The following is a 20806-nucleotide window of genomic DNA, read 5'->3' as shown; positions in this document are numbered from 1 at the left end:
TTTTTGGTACAGGCGTTCGAACTTGGGACTTTGCAATTGTGAAGGACTTGGCAGAACCACTGAGCTAAATCCCAGCTCCAAACATATTATATATTTTGAAGAGCTCATAATTTGCCTTTTTGCATTAAGTTTATTGTTACTTCTTAGGTATACAGTACAGTTATATTCACCATCTTGTACCTTTATGTGATTTATCTTGGTTCTTATTTTTTCCCCCTATACCTGCCCTCCCTTCATGGCTTCCACCCTTCCTTATTTTTTTCCCCATTAAGCTTATTGATACATTTAAAGCAAAAAATACAGTTGAGGTATCTCCATACTGATTTCCATAATGGTTGCAGCAGTCTGCACTCCCACCAACAATGGAGAAGAGTTGCTTTCTCCCCACAACACTGCCAACATTTGTTATCGGTTAATTTCTTGATAGCAGCCATTTGTGGGGTGAGGTGGAATCTCAGTGTTGTTTTCATCTGCATCTCTCAATGACCAGTGATGGAGATACCTCAAAGAGCTGGGACTAGAGGTTCCATTTGACCCAGCCATCCCTCTGCTGGGTATCTTTCCAAAAGAATTAGAAGAATCATATCACAGTGATATATGCACACCTATGTTTGTAGCAGCACAGTTTGTAATAGCTAAAACTTGGAAACAGCCCATTTGCCCATCACTTGTAAACTGGATAAAGATGTGGTTTTTCTACAAAATGAAATACTACTCAGCCATAAACAATGAGAAATTAGATTCATTCATAGGAAAATGGATACATTTTGAGGATATACTCCTAAGTGAAATAAATAAGTCACATGTGCAAATACTGAATAGTTTTTCTGGTGTGAAAAACTATAATAGTACATAAGATCCTAATGTGATAATTAACAATGTGAAATAAGGAAAAAAGGGCTAAAGGTGTAGGGAAAGTGGGAAGGGTAAGGGAAAGGAAATAAGAAAAAAAGAAAAAAGTATGAGAAAATGAAAAAATGGAAATAAAGTGTTTGTAAATGGGGAGGGGAGGTGGGGTTGATGGGAGGGCAGGTACAAGGGGAGAAAATGAGAATCAAGACCTGTCATGCAAAGTTACAAGATCCCAGTAATGAATGTAACTGTAGTTTATGCCTAAAATGTACCAATAAACTCAATTAAAAAATACAGTTGCATTTATCATTGGGATCTTGAACCTTTACATGATGTGTCTTGGTTCTTGTTTTTTCCCCATACCACTGCCCTCCATTCACCCCCTTCACCCTTCCATATTTACAAAGACTTCATTTCCATTTTTTCACATTTTTCTTTTCCCTTATTTACTATCTCCTCCCCTTCCCACTTCCCCTTTGGCCACTTTCTTCCTATTTCACACTCTCAATTATACCATTTGAACCTTATTTACACTCTTAGTTTTTCATACCAGAGAAACTATTTGATATTTACTCAAGTGTGTCCTATTTATTTCACTTGAGTATAGCCTCAATGTGAAGCCATTTAGCTATAAATGTTTCTAGTTTCACATTCTTTATGGCTGAGTAGTACTTCATTTTATAGAAAAAGCACATCTTCTTTTTCCAGTCTCCAGTTGATGTGCATTTGTGTTGTTTCCAAGTTTTAGCTATTACAACTGTGTATGTTGATTTTTCCTACCCAGAAGCTAGGGATGTCTTTCCATCTTATATCCTCTTCTCTTTTTTTCAGAGTGCTGTAGTTTTCAGTGTAGAGGTCTTTTGTCCCCTCAATTAGACTAATTCCTAGATAGCAGCCTTTCTTTCTGGGGTGAGGTGGATATTCAGTGTTATTTTCATCTGCATCTCTCAAATGACCAGTGATGTTGAACATTTTTTTCATATATTTATTTACTGCTTTTATTTCTTTGTTTGAGAAATATTTGTTCATTTCTGATGTGCATTTTTTAATTAGGTCTTTATATTTGGGGGATCTGTTTTTTTCTTTAGTTCTTTATGTACTCTAGATAATAGTCCTTTTTCTGAGGAGCAGCTGGTAAAATTTTTCCCCCATATTTTAAGTTGTCTCTTAGCTCTCTTGGTTGTTTCTTTTGCAGTACAGAAGCTTTTTAATAAGATGAAATCCCAGTTGCTGGTTCTTGGTGATAGTTTCCATGCTACTGAGGATTTGTTCATAAAGTCTTTTCCTATGCCAATGTCCTCCAGAGTTCTTATCCTCCAGCAAGTTTAGTGTTTCTTTTTAATATATAGATCTTCAATCTCCTTGGATTTTTAGTTTAGTGCATGGTGAAAGATAAGGGTCTAGTTATAATCTTTGGCAGCTTGAAATCCAGTTTTTCCAACACCATTCATTAAAGAGGCCATCCTTCCTTCAGTGCAGATGGTCAGTTCCTTTCTCAAAGATGAGGTAGCTGAGTATATCTGGAGTTATTTCTGTATCCTCCAATCTGTTCCACTGATCCTTAGGTCTGTTTCTTTGCCAGTACCATGCTGTTTTTATCACAGTGACTTTGTAGTATAGTTTCAAGTTGGAGATGTGATATCCCTGTCATGTCTCTTTTGCCTAGGATGGCTTTTGCTATTCTAGGTCTCTTCTGGTTCCAAATAAATTTTTGGATTATTTTCTCTAGTTCTGTGAAATATACTGTTGGAATTTCAATGGGGATTGCATTGAATCTGTGTAGGAGTTTTGGAAGTATGGCCATTTTCACTATTTTGATTCTTCATACATAGGAGCAGGGGATATATTTCCATTTTCTTATATCCTCTTTGATCTCTTTTTATTTTAGAGTGCTGTAGCTTTCATTGTAGAGCTCTTTTGCTTCTTTCATTAGATTGATTCCTAGATACTTCATTTTTTGGGGGGATGCTATTGTGAAATGAATTGTTTCCCTAATTTCTCTCTCAGTGAGTCTGTTATTTGTATACAAGAATGCTATTGATTTTTGAGTGTTGACCTTATATCCAGCTACTCTGCTGAAAATATCAACTAAGTCTAGAAGCCTTTTGTCAGAGCTTTTTAGGACTTCTATGTAGAGTATCATATCATCAGCTAATAGTGACAATTTAACTTCTTCCTTTCCTATCTTTATTGCTTTAATTTCTTTCTCTTGTCTAATTTCTGTGGCTAATGTTTCCAGAATTATATTGGGGTTATTTGGTTTTCATGTCCCTTAATATTTGTTTTATGTAGTTGGGGACATTAATATGATTCTCATCTCTTCCTCTTGGATTATTCCCTTTACAAGGATATGGTGGCCTTCTTTGTCTCTCAATCAGTTTTGGTTTGAAATTTACTACATCTGCAAAAAAAAGATAGCTACCCCTGCTTTCTTCTGGGCTCCTGTCATATGAAGAGTTGTTTTCCATTCTTTCACTTTCAGTTTATGAGTTTCTTTTTGAATTATCTGTGTTTCTTATGTACAACATACTGTTGGATTTTGCCTCTTAATCCATTCAGCCAGTCTACTTCTTTTGATTGGTGAATTGAAGCCATTGACATTGATGGTTATAACTGATACATATTGACTTATCATTGTTATGTTATTGTCCTGTTATTGGCTCTTTTTATTTTTTCCCCCTCTTCCTTTAGTTTCTTGCCTTGTCTAGTTGATTTATTCTGTTGGGCCTCATGGTGTTGTGATCTTAATTGTCTTTTCCTAGGATAGTTTGGAATTGTTTGGAGTGCTGCTTCATGAAGTTTCTCAGGTGTTCTCTCTCATGGAAGTATTTTATTTCCCCATCATTTAAAAAAGAGTTTTGCAGGATGCATCAGTCTAGGTTGGAGGTTGTTTTCTTTTAGGGCTTGAAATACCTTACTCCAGGCTCTTCTGACTTGAGAGTTTGTATTGAAAATCTGCTGTGCTTCTGATGTGCTTTCCTTTTCATGTGATTTTTTTTTTTGTTTGTTTTTTTTTGTTAAAAGATCATGGCTACTTGGAGCCCTATATGCCTCACTTATCTATATGTCATTTTCTTCCCCTCTGGGAAGTTTTCTGTCATTAATTCTGTGAACAGATTTTTTTAAGCCATTTGTATTTTCTCCTGCTGCTTCATGGATTCCTATCAGTCCTGTGTTATTCTTCTTTGCATCATCTAGGAGTTGCTGGATTGTTTTCTCATGATCCTTTACTTTTTTTAAGAAATCACTCTTTTCACAGTCACTGACTACCATCCTGTCTTCTATATCTGAAATTCTATCTTCCCATTCATTTATCATGCTGTGAATGCTTTCAATAGAGTTTTTAATCTCCTGGATATCTGTTTGAATCTGTTTTATGGATTCCATTTCTTTCCTATGTTGGGCATTCATGGTTTCCATTTCTTTCCTATACTGGACATTCATTGGTTCTATCACGATACTGAGCTCATCTATTTTTTTGTTAGTTTCTGTTCTAGGGTCTCTGATGATGTCTTTCATCGTGCTTACCATCTCTGAAGTTTCCTGGGAAATTATTTCTGTTTTGAATTTTTCTAGAGCCTGATTGATCTGTTTTGTTATTTCCTGCACTATGAGTTCAGGATGTCATGGTGGTTGATAGTTAGACTTTTCCACCTCATTTTCCATAGAATTTGCCATTGGTGAACTGAAAGTCTGTCTTTGTGCTTTACTTAAGTGTTTTCTCATTTTTATTTTTGTTATTGGGCTGTACTTGGTTCTGTTTCTAGGTTAGTACTTTGATCTTCTTGACATAGCTGCTCTTTAGGTTTTGTGTCTCCATTGGCTCATAGACAATCATCTTCATAATATCAGAAAGGACAACTCATTAAATCAATCACAACCCTTTAGTCCCATTGATACAGTGAGCAACATAATAGCATCAGGCACAGTTTAGAAATTGACCATTTGTGGTAGTTATTAATTGATCACTTTTAAACCATGTGAAGTAAATCAAAATTGAGTAGCAGCCCAAAATATGTTCATAGTCAATAAATTCTTCAATACAGCAACTTTACCCTTCAGGATGGGGACTTGACTAAAGCAAGTCAAATTGGGGATTGTGATACCCCCTGCCATATCTCTTTTGCTATTCTAGGTCTCTTCCAGTCCCAAATGAATTTTTCAATTATTTTCTCTAGTTCTGTGAAATATACGGTTGGAATTTTCATTGAGATTGCATTGAATCTATATATCAGTTTTGATAGTATGGCCATTTTCACTATGTTGATTCTTCCTATCCGGGAGCAGGGGATATCTTTCCATTTTCTTATATCCTGTTCAATCTCTTTTTTCAGATTGCTATAGTTTTCAGTGTAGAGGTCTTTTACTTCTTTCATTAGATTGATTCCTAGATACTTCCTTTTTTGGATGCTATTATGAAAAGAATTGTTTACCTAATTTCTCTTTCCATGAGTCTGTTATTTCTGTACAAGAAGGCTATTGATTTTTGAGTGTTTACCTTGTATCTAGCTACTCTGCTAAAAGTGTCAGTTAAGTCTAGGTGTATTTTGATGGAATTTTTTGGGTCTTCAATGTACAGTATCATATCATCAGCAAATAATGACAGTTTAATTTCTTCCTTTCCTATCTTTATTACTTTAATTTCTTTCTCTTGTCTAATTGCTGTTGCTAATAGTTCCAGAACTGTATTGAAGAGGAGTGGTGATAGTGGGCATGCTTGTCTTGTTCCTGATTTTAATGTGAAGGTTTTCATTTTTTGGCCATTTAATATGATGTTGGCTGTTTGTTTTTCATAGATAGCCTTTATTAAGTTGAGATATAGACCATCTATTCCAATATTTTGCAGGGTTTTTATCATGAATGGGTGTTGAATTTTGTCAAATGCTTTTTCTGCGGCTATCCACAGGATGTATGTTTTTTGTCTTTGACTTTATTAATATAGTGTATTACATTTATTGGCTTACATATGTTGAACCATCCTTGCATCCCTGGTATAAATCTGACTTGGTCAGGATGTATGATCTCCTTGATGATCCTCTGTATTCTGTTTACTAGTGTCTTATTCAGGATTTTTGCATCTATATTCATTAAGGAGATTGGCCTGTAGTTCTCTTTTTTAGTTGCATCTTTCTGTGGTTTGGGAATCAAAGTGATACTTGCTTCCAGGAATGAATTTGGAAGTTTTGCTTCCTTTTCAATTTCACTGAAAAGTTTAAAGAGTAGTGGCAGTAGTTCTTCTCTATATGTCTTGTAAAATTCAGCAGTGAATCCATCAGGACCCGGGCTTTTCTTTGTTGGTAAACTTTTAATTACATTTTCAATTTCATTGATTGTAATTGGGGTATTTAAAATGTTCAACATTAGTAATTATACTTATAGATAGGTAGATACTTATAGTTTCTAGAATTTTCTTGAATTTCAGGGAGAATAAAAATCAGGTTCCAACAAAAACAATCTGTTATATTCATTTTATGTAGTAGAAGTCTTTCAAAAGTAGATTTTTCTTTTGCATCTTTGTACTTAGTTTTGCTCTTTTTAAAAGGGTATACTGTCTTCATATGTGCCATGCTCATATTTGTTTGAGTCTGTTTTCATGTCCTTGAATGAGGAGGGTTAAGCCATCATGTCAGCCTGCAAACCATATTGATAGATTCTCTTGGATTATCTTCACTTTTCATTTGACAGATTTGGGTGCATCTTCAGATTTTAAAGTAGAGGTAAGTATTATTGTAGTGTTCAGAGTATGAAATTTCTGTTCTTTAGACACTGTTTATGTAATGCAGTTCAGCTGGCTTTGGCAAGATCTGTTTCCCAGTCCAACTGCATTGTATGGCTGTGAGTCACAGGAACAAACTTCTGGGTAATTGAAGTGATCTTTAGTTTTCTTGCTGAACATTTTGAAAAAATATTCAACTACCTTCCCAGTGTTCTCAGTTCTCTCAAGCTTAAAACTTCCTTGTAGCTGCATTAATGTCCCCTGGAGGTGAAGCATCTCATTTTGGTGAACTTTCTATCTTAGCAACATGTTTTCATTTCCTGGAATTACTATCTTGCAATACATAAAAAGAGTGGTATTCTATTCACATGGGCCTTGATCATAGGAGCATAGGCAGGTACTGGCAACACATCTCTGGCTATATTGGAAGGCAAGTTGCAAATACATAGAGAGATTCTACCCTGATTGGTCAGGAGTGCTCCAAGGAGGCAGGTCCAGGGGTCTGACACAGGATTTAGCACCAAAGCAGAAGCCTGCCCACATGAGTCATGTAGTTTCTCACTCATGGTGAGATCTGAAAGGTCTAGAGGAGAAACCTCAAGGGACTGGAGGGGGGGAGTTAATCAAACAAGTGAGAAATATTTCAATAATTTACCAACTGTTAATACCATACCACAATGCCTGCATACCTCCTGCCTCCTGTCTAGAATTTTGCTCAGAAACTTTGTTTAGATATAAGTAATTGAAATTGTTGATTATTTTAGTTTCAAATGGGAGTAAAACTTGGCATCTTATTTTCTGTTATAAAGACCACTTCATTGTGCAATACTATGACCGAAGTCATGAAGACTGTAACTACTGAAACTGCTTTGCTGAGAAGGAAATGGGCACTATAGACCTCTGTGTAAACTAATATGTCCTGTGACTAGGATCCTTAATTCATTTCTTCTTCCGCCTCCTGACAGAGTGTAATTTTATACTCCCTGCTTTCCTGTTTGCTGCCCATCTATAGAAAATAGAACTACTGCCAAAGAAATGTTGGTTAGAAACTATGGATTTGAACTCTAACTCTGCTACTTCCTAAGTTGTTTGATTTTTTTTTCATCTTTAATTGGGTTTATTGGTACATTTTAGGGATACAGTAAATCACACATGTGTAAATACCGAATAGTTTCCCTGGTGTGAATAATCTGCAACAATGCATAAGATTCTAATAAGATTACTGACATTTAGAAATGGGAAGAAAGGAGCTAAAGGTGTTTGATCTTAAATCACTCACTTAACTTTTCTGAATGTGGTTTGTTCACCTATAACATGTGCTTTCTGGAGGATCAAGTAAAATAAAAGGTGTAAGAAGGCTTTGTACATTATAACATTTAAATGCTAACAGTTTTTTTTATCAGTACATATTTGTAGTACATAGTGTTTACATTCCTTGGGTGGAGTTGGTACATGCATACAATACATCTCTTCCTTTTCCATCTTCATCTTCTTCCCCTCCTTTATCTTTCCCCTCCCTCCATCTCTGGATCCTCTTACTCTTTGAGAAAGATCTTTCTCCCTACTTCCTATTATCTTTCATTTTGCTCTTTATTTATAATTTGGGTTTCTCATCTAAGAGAAACAAAGCAATATATGAGCTTGTACTATACTATTGTAAAGAAAGAAAAACTTCCATCATTAATGATGCATTTTGAGACCATATATTAAGTGAAATAAATCAGACACACAGGGTAATAGTTTTCATATACATGTATGTTTTATATTTACTATGAACTTTAAGCATCTGTTATGTGTTTGACCATTATTTACAGAATAGTTCATTGTGCATGGTATTTTAAATATTTGTCAATTGAGTGAGTGCATTAAAGACTTGTCAGCCTCCTTTTGAGTAAATAGAAATAAACATTTCTCTCCCATGCTTCTTAGATAAGTTTTATAGAATATAGAAAAGTATTAACATTGAGCTTTTAATAACTACATGTATCTATTTTGAGTAAGGTATATGACCTAAAATTATTCTTGGTTATATTTTGTAATCTTCATTATTTAAATCAGTTCATGCTTATTTTATCTCACCAGTGTCAAGTGGCAAGTTTCATTTATCATAATTATTTTTTACTCATTTTTTTTTCCTTTACTATATGGGAAAAAACTCTGTACATTTCTAGATACAACAAGAGGGGAAAGTACCATTTATAGAATGCTCAAACATTCTTTATCTTTTGTATGTGGATTCCTTTCTTATGGGCAAGTGAGAATTTACAGACTTCTTTGACCAAACAAATCCCCAACATTATAGACATTCTCAGATGAACAGCTAGGGGAGCATGCTCGTAGTGCAAGTGTAACAGCAATGAGTAATTCTGCATCCTTCCCTCAATGGCAGTGGTCTTGCACTGATCTCAGTTGTTGTGGGTGTTTTTTAAATTCTTCTTTACAATTCAGAAACAAGGTAGACAGTTACTCATCATTTGTTTAATTCTGTATTACTTAGCTGAGGGGACTCAGAGCATTTGATTAGACTCTATGGAGTACAAATGAATATAGTAGGAGCTAGGAATATTGGCTCACTTGTTCTGGTTGAGCTCAGCTGGGGACACCCTTGTAGGCTTCGTGTTTCACCTGGGACTGCAGTTCTGTCCAGCCCTGTTCCTCAAATCCTGTGAATTTAAAACATCAGATTTGGTGTGATAACTGTTATTTTTCATAGGACACACAAAATATCTACATTAAATTTTAGATATTTTATTTGCCAAACTAAGCACTCAAAGTTCGGAAATATGGCTCAATTTTCAGAGATTTAATTTATTAAAGTGCTACTTTGCCACCCATTTTTATCTATGTCTGCCAAACAAAACTAATATTATTCTTCATAACTACACTTAAAATGCATGCCTCCACCCTAGCTTATTCTTTAATTTCCAGACACTTTTATTGTTTAAATTGCCCACAATACTTTTGAAGAAAATCTTACCAAAAGCCTCAGTAATGCATTGAAGCATCCCCCTCCATTTTTCATCAAATACTTCCATTCCCTTACTTCTTTCTTCCCTTGTATCCCACACAGATCTTTATCTGGCAGTAGAAAGAAAAACACATCTTATGAAAGCTTTGGAAAGGATTCAGTTCCCTATATCAGAGCTCCCCTTCTCCTGGGACCTCATTATTTCTTTGTGGTACTTGCCCAGCAAATCAGGTCTATCCTGTTGGCCCTCCCTCCTAGGTTTTTAGACCTTTGCTTTCTCATCAGATTTGTCTAGATAGGTACAATGCACTGTTTTTCCAGCTCTGGGCAATTCCTCAGTAATGTAATTGGATTTCGAATGTTTAAACCAACATGTACAAAACACTAGTGCTTTTTAAATTTTATTTTACAGACAAGTAAACATCACAAAGACAAGGAAAACTGCGGCTTAAACAATTTCTTAAAAGTAGAAGATCAAGGGGGCACAGATTTGGACAAGTTTGATTTTCTGTTAAGTTCAAAACAAACAAAGCACAAAGAGGGGGAAAAAAAGTGTCCTGACAAATGTTGCCAGCAGCCGGAAACCAAATAACACATTGAAAAATCCTGTCTGCTCAGGTGAGAGCTTGACAGGTGGGCCCCTGAAGATAGCTTGGACTTGTTCAGCGTGCCCTGCCCTGTGGCTTCAGATGTTCCTGTGTCTCTCTCCAGCAGCAGATCATGTGGTGTCTGGACACAGCGTGTGGTACTCTACCGACTCTTTCCAGGGCATTAGCAGCTGGAGGCAGCCAGGAGGCTCATTCTCAGTGGAGGATGCTTGCTGCCTTTTTCCTTCTTGTCACTGATGGTGCGGAACCACTTCTGCTCATCATTCTCTTTTAATCTGGCCCAGTGATGGAAAAGACCTAGTGGGGCTTGCCTGGCAGGTGAAGCATCCAGATGCTAAGCTCCAGGATTAATTTTGCTGTCTGTGGCTTCTGGGAGTCAGTTCTCTTTCCCAGGCTTGGCTAGCGGACTGGGTTAACCCCTCGCGGTCCAAAAGGCTCATTTGATGTGTCAAATTAGCAGTCCAACTCGCTTGGCAGGAAGACCTACCTGATGCTCTTTAAATGCAAGAATCTGTTTAACACTGGAGGTGTGAAATTTTAGTAGAGCCTTATTCTGAAACACAAAGAGCAGCAGTCACCGGAGATGATAATTAGACTAAGTAATGTACATACTTTAGTAAGCAACATCTGCCGACACATTCAGCACAGGGAGAGTCATGGTCAGTGTCCATCAAAGAAAGAGAAAGGCACAGTGTAAGAATTTACCACTTAGTGGGCATGACTCACTGATGGTAACTTTACTGCAGAAGGCAATTAACACAGAGACACACACGCGTACGTATCACGCAGCTCTCACTCTCTTCTTTTTGAAATTTTGCTTTTGTTTTGTGAAATCTTCTTCCTTGTCCCCAAAACTCAAGGAGAAAATTTACAATCTGACTCTGCCTTCAAGAAACCTTGCCTCTACCATCATGTTTTTTCTGTTGTTGTGGAAAAGTTTACGACTGAAAGTCGCCAAGCAACAGTACTTTTGAAAGGAGCACTAAATATTAAACTCATTTCAAGTGTGACTTGAGACTCAGGCAGACTGCAGGAGTGGTGACAATTTATTACTCTTCAGAAGCCCTAAAGCAGAGTAAATATAGATTTACCAGTGATAATATGAGAACAACAGATCAATTTGATTTTAAGTAAATCCTTCCCCCCAAAAGACAGAATTTGATTAATCCATCGAAGCTTGCTGGAATCACTGGGAGCTAATCGAAACACAGATGAGTTCCTCTTCTCACATTGTCAAAAGTACCTGGCTAAAGAAAAAGAAATATTCTGGATGCTTTCCCGCTGCCAATTTCTAACGTTTTTAGTGAATATTTACTCCCATGTTTAGGTGTGGAATGTCCAGGTTCAAGGCAACTGAGAGACTGAAATATTTAATTCACTCTGTGTGAAGAAAGAATCAGCATCATCTAACAGTTTTGTAATGGAATTCTGAGCCTATGTATCTAGCATTTTCCCAGTCTGGGTGCAAAGATGGCTATTTGCAACTGCTCTCCAGGACCCAGTAATCCTCATCCGATTTGCTCTGCTTGTGTCTTAAGAGTAGAAAAGCCCTACAAATTCCAGAGAGATGCAGTAATACTTTAGTGTTGTGAAAATCTTACTAGCACTTTGAATTTGCAGGCTGCTTTTTATTCAGAATGTCTAAGGTAACTTTTTAAACATTTATGTATTTCACAAATATTTGTGACTAGTGCAGATCAACTCAGTTTTACAGGCAGGAAAACCGAGAAAAAGAAAGAGAAGGGGGATATCTAGCAGTACAAAAAAAAAATCAATGATAAGGTGGTCTAGCAACGGTCAATTGATAAGCTATGCACTCAGGAACTCATAAAGACTTTTTACAGTGTAGTCATTCTGGCCTCTTACATTTTACAATTTAAACAGCGCATTTATATATATATCCTTGTATTTGCTGCTTAAAGCTTTCTTGATCCCCATTTTTGATGAATAATTGATCCACATATTCAGGTGAAGTAATTGAGAAGAATCAAGTGACCTTATGTCTATTAGTAGATTGGTCTTTTGGGCCGCTGACCAGTATTTTTTTTCTACTTTGGGCCCCTTAGTATAGTTGATTCAGGGAGTTGAAAGATTGCTTGTGTTTTTTAGAGTGTGGCTGCTGATTACAATAATCTTTTAAAAACAGAAAACTTTAAAAAATTTATTCTAGCCTTAGTTCCATTCACATTCATGGACTCTGACAGTTAATCTACTATTTTTCCCAGAACATGACCATTATTTCATTTATTTTAAGTAATAATAGTTGCAACAATATTAACTCTACTAAGTCAAAGAATGTCCATATAATGACAAAATCTTCATATTTTGGCTTGATTTTTATTCTAGAGAATTTGATAAGCATTCTTTTATAGAGCTATTCTAGAGAGGTAAGTGGGTATTTTCGGAAAGTGCCGTGAAGTTCTGATTCTATTCAACTGAAAAAAAAGAGAAATGATTTATGCACAACTGCATATAAATGATATGTGCACTATATTCCTGTGTGTCCTGAAAGCTCTATTGCTTTTTAATATTGCTTAATAAAATTGAATATGAGTTTTTTAAAGGTCTTACTTTGCTTTGCAAAATAAATAATAGGTCCAGGTGGCTTTTGTTCTGCTATAAATTTCATCATAACTTCAGGAAATTTCCCTGAATCATGTTGCTGCTCACTTTTGTATGTGAGATATGAAGTGAAGAATTTACTTTTCTTTTAATCCCTTCATCCTGGAATTTCTCAAGTGAGAAAAGTAATAGTAGGAAAGCCTGCAGAACTATGCTTTGACTATTCCTAGCAAGAGAGTGTTGGTAAAAATGTTGACTAATGAATTTTTCCCAGTGCATCACGAGGCCTATAATCAAGCCTTATCAGTTGACTGCTCCATCAAATCTAGTTAACTAACAATTTTCACCACTATTAATCCCTAGCTGAGGTTCAGTGCTTTGGATTAAAGCTCTGACCCACATAGAAGAAATAAAATACAGGAAGTTAAGTCTACTTTGAAAAAGATTCTGACTCAAGTTATGGATGGACAAGGCTAGGTCACCTAGGCCAACAATTCAGAGAGGTGTACAGACCCTGCATTAATTCCCAGCAATCTGGCTACTTTGAAATCTCTACTTCACTAAGGTTTATTAGAAGAAATAGTTGGGTTAAATTATGCTGCCAAGTGAATGGATAAAATTGGAGGACAGACTAGCTCTATCTTGGTAGGTCAAGACAACATTGAAGAGATGAGAGATTCTGCTTTGCTTATGTTGATTAGAGCCAGGCCCATGTGCGGATTTCTTACATGTCTTTCAAGGCCTCCTTTAAATGTATCTGCTCCACAATCTTTTGTCAATTGTGATTTCTTTTTTCTCACCTCTTGCATATCATTTTGCTTGTATCTTTATGATGCCATTTATCAATCATATTTTATTATAATTGTATTTTAAATGCTCTCTTTTTACTTTTAAATGTGAAGCCAAGTAGGTTTTATTTATTTTGGAATACTAAAAACATTTAACCTTATACTTTATACATATACATATATAAATATGTACTCAATTAATAGTTGTTAAATAAATGAATGAGCTTCCATACCTGAAATCTTATCACTATCCTTCAAAATATATACTGAGATCAACACAATTATAAATTAGAAAAGAATACATATTGTATGATAGAATTACACACATACTATTTCCTTTTAAAAGAGATATGGTTGAGTATAGTTGGACACATTTAACATTTGTATTGTAAAACTGAATAGAAAGTGCTGCAGAGACAATTGATTTAGATTTGAAAGTTTTATGGGTGGATAATGTATTATGTAGTATATTATTTCTTTAGATGCCATATTTTATATACTTTATATTTTCACCCACATTGTTACCATTGTTTTAGTGAAGGTTTTGTACAGAAGTATTTGAAAATTACATGGTATATAGGAAAAATAATTTTCTAATGAAATAATAAAATAAAACTTTAAAAACATTGTGCTGAAACATGAAAACTTAATGAGTATATTAAACTTGAGAAGAGAAGTCTGATCCCAAAGAGGAAAACTCTGCTTTTCTGAGGAATTGGAGGTGAATTACCACTGCTTGTTTTCTTTGTATAGTTTTCTATAGTCATAACTTAGGTTTACAGTCTGTATAATTCAGCTTAGTGTAAATTATTCTGTGTTAATAAACTACCTGAAAATCTTGGTGGCTTGCGCAAATAACAATCATTTCTTACTCAAGGTACATGCTTATTCTGGATCAACTAGGACTCTGTTCTCAGTTGTCGTCCATGGGGACCCAGACTGACAGTAACCTTACCTCATCAGTCATTTATCTCATTTGTCTCAACATAAGACCGCAACTCAATATCTGAAACAAAAACCGTATGGCTGAATTTAGTACTTCATTAAGTGGGAGAAGGCTATGGAGATCAGACACACTTCTTCAGCAAAGCAGTGCATTGATCCTCAATAGGATGTTTGGAAGGCTGGAGTGTTTGGAAGGGGAACTGACACACTGACAAAATGAGTGTGCTGACCCCAGCTACCGAAGCATGGTTACCAGGGTGAGACTGTCTTTGAATGACTGACAATCAGAGGATGTATTTCATGGATGTCTAGCCGCTACTGGTTGACTTTTAGAAGCAAGAGGCTATTACTGATTGATCAATGTTCTTGAGCAGTTCTGGTGAACATTACCACAGCTGTAAAACTTTCACTGATTGATTAAATACATTGAAAGCATTCTGGTGTTTACTTATTACTATGGTTACTGAGCAGTTTTTTTATTTTAACCTCATTGAGGTTATTGGTACATTTTAGATATACACTACAGTTACATTCATTATTGGGATCTTGTACCTTTACATGACAGGTCTTGGTTCTCATTTTTTCCCCTTGTCCCTGCCCTCCCTTCACCCCCTCCTCCCCTCCCCATTTACAAACACTTTATTTCCATTTTTTCATTTTCTCCTACTTTCTTCTTTTCCCTTATTACCTTTCCCCTACCCTTCCCACTTTCCCTACACCTTTAGCCCTTTTCTTCCTATTTCACATTGTCAATTACCTCATTAGGATATTATGTACTAGTATAATTTATTCACACTAGAGAAACTATTTGGTATTTACACATGTGTGACTTATTTCTTTCACTTAGGAATATATCCTCAATATGTATCTATTTTCCTATGAATTACTCTAATTTCTCATTCTTATGGCTAAGTAGTATTCCATTTTATAGAAAAACCATACATGGAAGAGCTGGGACTAGAGGTTCCATTTGACTCAGCCATCCCTCTGCTGGGTATCTTTCCAAAAGAATTAAAAGAATCATATCACAGTGATATATGCACACCTATGTTTATAGCAGCACAGTTTGTAATAGCTAAAACTTGGAAACAGCTCATTTTTCTTTTTTTTTTAAGTGTGAAATAAGTTATGGTTGCATTTATCCATGGTGATCAGAAAGAGAAGGTGAAGAAACCATGGGAAATACATAAGTTTCTATTTGGAAGTGACGTGTATCAGTTCCATTTATATTTGATTGTTCAAAGAAAATCATGGAGATAAGTATAATAGCAATGAAGGGGGAGGCACAATAAACTCATACAGAGGGGTAGCAAATATTTTAAAAATTAATAGGATTTATTACCCAAGTTGAAGTTTTATGTAAAGGGAAAGACAGTGCACATATATCAAAAGAAAGAATGTAATACCTTTAAAAACATAGACAAGCACTGTTATTACACGGACAAGTTCATTTTTAGAAATTTTAAGACTATCTGCTTGTAAGTACCTTAGTTTGTAGCACTAGAAGGCTGATAAATAGCTAGAAAATCACATTCATAAGTGTCATAAGTTGTTGTGTAATGTCTATTTTGTATAGTAAATTCTAAAAAGCAAAAGTGTATTCTGTAGATCTTTATTTTCTATCTCATCTGACTTACAACAGGAAAGATAAAGCCCAATAAAAACAAGGCCATACTAGCTGCAAGACCAACCTATTAAAATACCACTTTGATTGTGTCACTAAAATCTCATCACAAGCTTTCTATGGGTTAGGGTACAAAGTTCAATTTCTCTGGGCTGGCATTTCTAGCCTTATTTATTTTTAAAACTTCATATGAAGGAGATCTCTGATAATAAGTTTAACAATAAATTCTGTTCTTTTCTAATTTTGAAGAGTCTTAGAAAATATTTTCCTATGAAGTTATTTTTTTAAATATCAGAGAAACATTTGCTTTATTGTTGAAATGAAGACCAACCAATCCAGGATGGAGGCTCAAAGAAGATTCATGTTGTGATGCCTGCCAGGGAGAAGAAGCTGGGATTTGTCTCAGGCCTACTGTGATTTACGTTGTAATCTGTTGAGCCAGATGAATTGACCTATGCGTTACCTTCCCTCAATCCCTTTTGCTTCAGTTGCTTCTGCCTTTAATCATATTATTCCACCCTTTATAATGTGACTCAAATGGTCCATAAGTGGGCAGATGAGGGAAAGCTGTTTCAGGTTGACTAGCTGACAAGATTTATCAATATCGATCAGATGTTCTCTATTAATGAGGTAACCATTCGATTAGGTTTTGACTATGATGCATTTTCCTGAGTTTTATTTTGCAGTATTTTAAACAATGATTTAATAAATTTCCTCACATTTCAAAACTTGGTTAAGGCTATAGACCCTTAAATATGTATCCAAACCTAAAGGTGCTTGCAGTCTTATAGATATGCATTGATAACCAAGCTTATGTGTGCCTGTAGTAATGCCGATACTATCTGGCATTTATTGACTACTTATTCTGGGCCTTAGGCTGCATTTTTGTATGTATTATCCTCTTAATGATTGTCATACAGTACATATGAGATGTGAAATATATAATCTCTATTTTACAGAAAGAGTTTTCATAGCTGTAAAGGGTAAACCGGGACTCAAATCCAGGTAGTAAAGCACCAGAGCTAATATTTTTAACTCAAAGCCTCCTGTCTTCCACAGCAATGAATATGCAGACTGTGTGTGTGTGTGTGTGTGTGTGTGTGTGTGTTTATGTGTCACTTCATATTTTGTTGTTGGAATTATAGGGAAAAATAGGCAGAAGGTCAACCAATTATCTGAGGTGGTATCAGTGTTACTAATGTGTTTGGATCATAAAGTATCTTAATATTGTGCCTGTAATTCTGACATATAAACTGGCATAAACTGGGTGGCAGGATCATTAGCTTATTGGATGTCAATATTATCTTAATGACAGTTATATTTTTCTGACATAAAGCAAGTTCTTCACACTTTGTGCCCTTGTCTCTTTTCTGAATTATTTTGGACTGCTTCTCCCTGGTACACAAATTGCTGAACAATCTCATCTTTGCATGGTACACTGCTAATATACTCCAGACACCACTATGTGAGTTTAAATTACCTAATGCCAATAAAATACTCACTTTCCGTGTCAAACAATGTGTGGAAAGAACATGCTTCACTTCCACTTATTCGTGAACATGATGTATTGGCTTTATAAACATAGTACTTAGCATGAAAAAACATAGTTTTCAGATAAACAGTCTATTTTACTATCATCATTCTTCTTTGCATATTTTTTTCTCAAAAATATACGAAATATGTTTTGTTATTGCCTTAGTTGGCACTTTCAGGTTGGTTCTTTCAGGATGAATGCCTTTTAGATTCTCAAGCAGAACCATGAAAGGAACACTGCAAAGCCTGCCTTCCGCAACGGTCCAGGAAGAGGGAACCAAGTGCGCCACCTGCTTGAGATGGGTTTTAACTAAAGGTTCAATGAAACCATACAATCAGTTTTGCGGTTAGTTTCAACTGGCTGTTCAAGGCGGAATGGGCTGAGCCTGTGAGAATTGGAGGGGAAACTCATTCCAAAGCCGAGGCTCTTTGTCCTCTCGCTTTTCTCCATTTTAAGAAATACGAAATGCTGACTTGTCTCTGATTCTTTTCTTTTTATTAAGCAAAGGCGTAGACTACAGGATTTTTGGTCAAGAAGTCTGTATTGAAGATTAGTGGTATATGGTCCCCCCAAATTCGCACATTGGCATAAAGATTATTTTCAGTGAAAGGCACTTGAAAAACATCAGATGCAAGAACATCCTATTCTTTCTTTTTCTTTTTGAAAATGAAAAGTAAAATCTCAATAAGGAGTCATAATCAAGAGCATTCCATAGAAACAGATTTTATGTAAACAATGTTTGCCTTTCTCGTGCCACCCTATGTAATTTATTTTTCCTCATTTATCTCTCTTTCTTCAATCCAGTATGGAAGAATTGGGTTTTGTCTGTTTATTTGGGTTTTCATTTCCTTATTAGGGATTCCCATGTCAAGTAAAACTTATATTCTTTTCTCTTATATTCTTTTCTCCTATTAATATATCTCTTGTCAATTTAATTCTCAGGCCCAGCATGCACTCTGAGAGAACAGAGTTAGGAATTTGCTTCCTCTGCAGTAAAAATTTGGAAGAAGATGAAAACTGTATCTTACTACGGCTCTAACCTCTTACCATGGATAGGATGGCTTAAAACAATAGAAATGTATTCTCTCACAGTTATAAATGCTGGAATTCCAAAATATGTCAGCATAGCCACACTATCTGAGGCTGTCAATGTACTTTCCTGGGTTCTAGTGGTTGCTTGGCAATCTTTGCCGTCTCTAGGCTTCCAGATGGACCGCTCTGACTGGTGCCTCCAAAGCCACGTGACATTCTTTCCTGTAATTAACTCCAAGTCCACATTTCCCTTTTTTGATAAGGATATTGGTCTTTGATTAGTACCGATCATTATCGGGTATGATTCCATCTTAAATAGGTTATAACTATAATGATCCTATTTTTAAAAATATCAGGGGTTAGAACTTGAAGAATATCTTCTTTGGGGAACACAGCAATACACATTCCAAGGAGCAACTCTAGACTGGAGCAAAGGTAGATCCAAATATGGACTTGGTGGGCTGGTGAGCTCTCTTCATTTCTCTCAACTCCTCTGCTCTTTTAAAAGTGGAAATTGAGATTTCTTTTTTCAGTCTTCTATTGAATGGAATCTAAAGCACAGTTTTCAGAAAAATTTTCTAGTTTATCCTCCCAGACTTGCAAATTCAACGCTGTTCCTATGAGTCCTTGGATAAAACATAGTTCTATCTACTAGTCAGACTGAATGGCATAACAATACTTTATCTCACAATGAATGTAATCATTATGCAGTGCAAACATATTCCAATAAAAAAAAGAACTATCTGCTTAGGTATCTCTAATGAAAAACACTAAAAGCATAAGATATGAAATTGGAATATTCTTTTTGCTTCAAAATTAGCAACTTTGTTCCACAGAATTCCAGAAACACTAATAAAGTCATTGTTTAAAACAATATACCAAAATTGAAGACATTTTTACAAGCTTTGAATCTGTATTGCTGTTTCCAATCATTGTCAACATAGTGTTTCATGAACTCCCGTCTCCCCCAGCCGTGTCACATATGCAGAGGGCTGGGGAGTCAGAGAATTGTCTGAATGCTGTGTCTTCATCATTTCGTTCCCATGAGGCAGTGGGTAATGTTGTTGCTTTTCTCCTCTTCATCTTGGGGTAGTTCCATATCTGTCAGAAAGATTGCAAAATAATGTCAATATTCCTTACCCAGTTGATAGCCTATTCCTTTCAGTGTGACTTTTCAGGTCCTTCTAACAACAGGCGGAATCATTTTTTTCAAATTTTCTATACGGATTGGCTTTGTAGCTTGCTTTGGGCAATAGAATACAGCAGAAATGGATTCTGAGTGTGGGCTGCAAGAAGCCTGGCATATTTCCGCTTTGCATCTATAATCTAGGAACTACCATGAGAACAAGCCCAAGTTAGCCTCTCGAAAGATATAAAGGACAAGCGGAATGGAAGAGAGCTGAGTTGTCCCAGGTGAGGTCATCCTGGATCAGTGCTTATTTTCAGCTGACTCATCTGCTGACTGCATTTACATGAGTGATTTTAGAAGAGTCAAGATGAGCCTCAGCTAGACTGGCAGAAATGTTAGGTCACCCTTAGAATTTTGGATGCAATGTGTGGTTCTGTGTTAAATTACTAAATTTGGGGCTCTTTGATATGCAACATTAGGATGCAGAAGTTAGTGCCTACAGGTAAAATATTGTCATAGCCAAATCCCAAAACTTGTATCATTTTTGCTACAAGATGATTGTTACTGTTAATCATGTGGCCACTTGGTTGAATTAAGAAGTTCATAGCCCATTGTTAAGTCTATTTTTGGATTATGTGGATGGAACATGGACATGTAACTTTTGGTAATATATATGGAGTCTGGTTCCTTGGTCTCTTCTCTGCTCTGCTTCTTGTTTTTTTTTTTTTTCCTCATTGAATTTATTGGTACATTTTAGGTATTCAGTACAGTTACATTCATCATTGGGCTCTTGTACCTTTACATGACAGGTCTTGGTTCTCACTTTTTCCCCTTGTCCCTGCCCTCCTCTGCTTCTTTACTACCACGAAGTGAGCAACTTTGTTCTGTCTTGCCCTTCCGTAATATTTCTGGTTGAAGCCTGCCTATCATGAATTCTGTAAAAGCACAAGCTAAATTAATCTTCTTTTAAGTCATGGGCATCTAGCATTGTGTAGCAGCATCTGGAAATCTGATTAATACAATGAGAGGCAGAAGTCAGAAACAATAA

This window comes from Fukomys damarensis, unplaced genomic scaffold (genome assembly GCF_012274545.1).
Source record: "Fukomys damarensis isolate Sample0158 unplaced genomic scaffold, DMR_v1.0_HiC HiC_scaffold_38, whole genome shotgun sequence".
In the NCBI taxonomy this organism is placed as follows: Eukaryota; Metazoa; Chordata; class Mammalia; order Rodentia; family Bathyergidae; genus Fukomys; species Fukomys damarensis.
Note: the sequence above shows the minus strand (reverse complement) of the source record.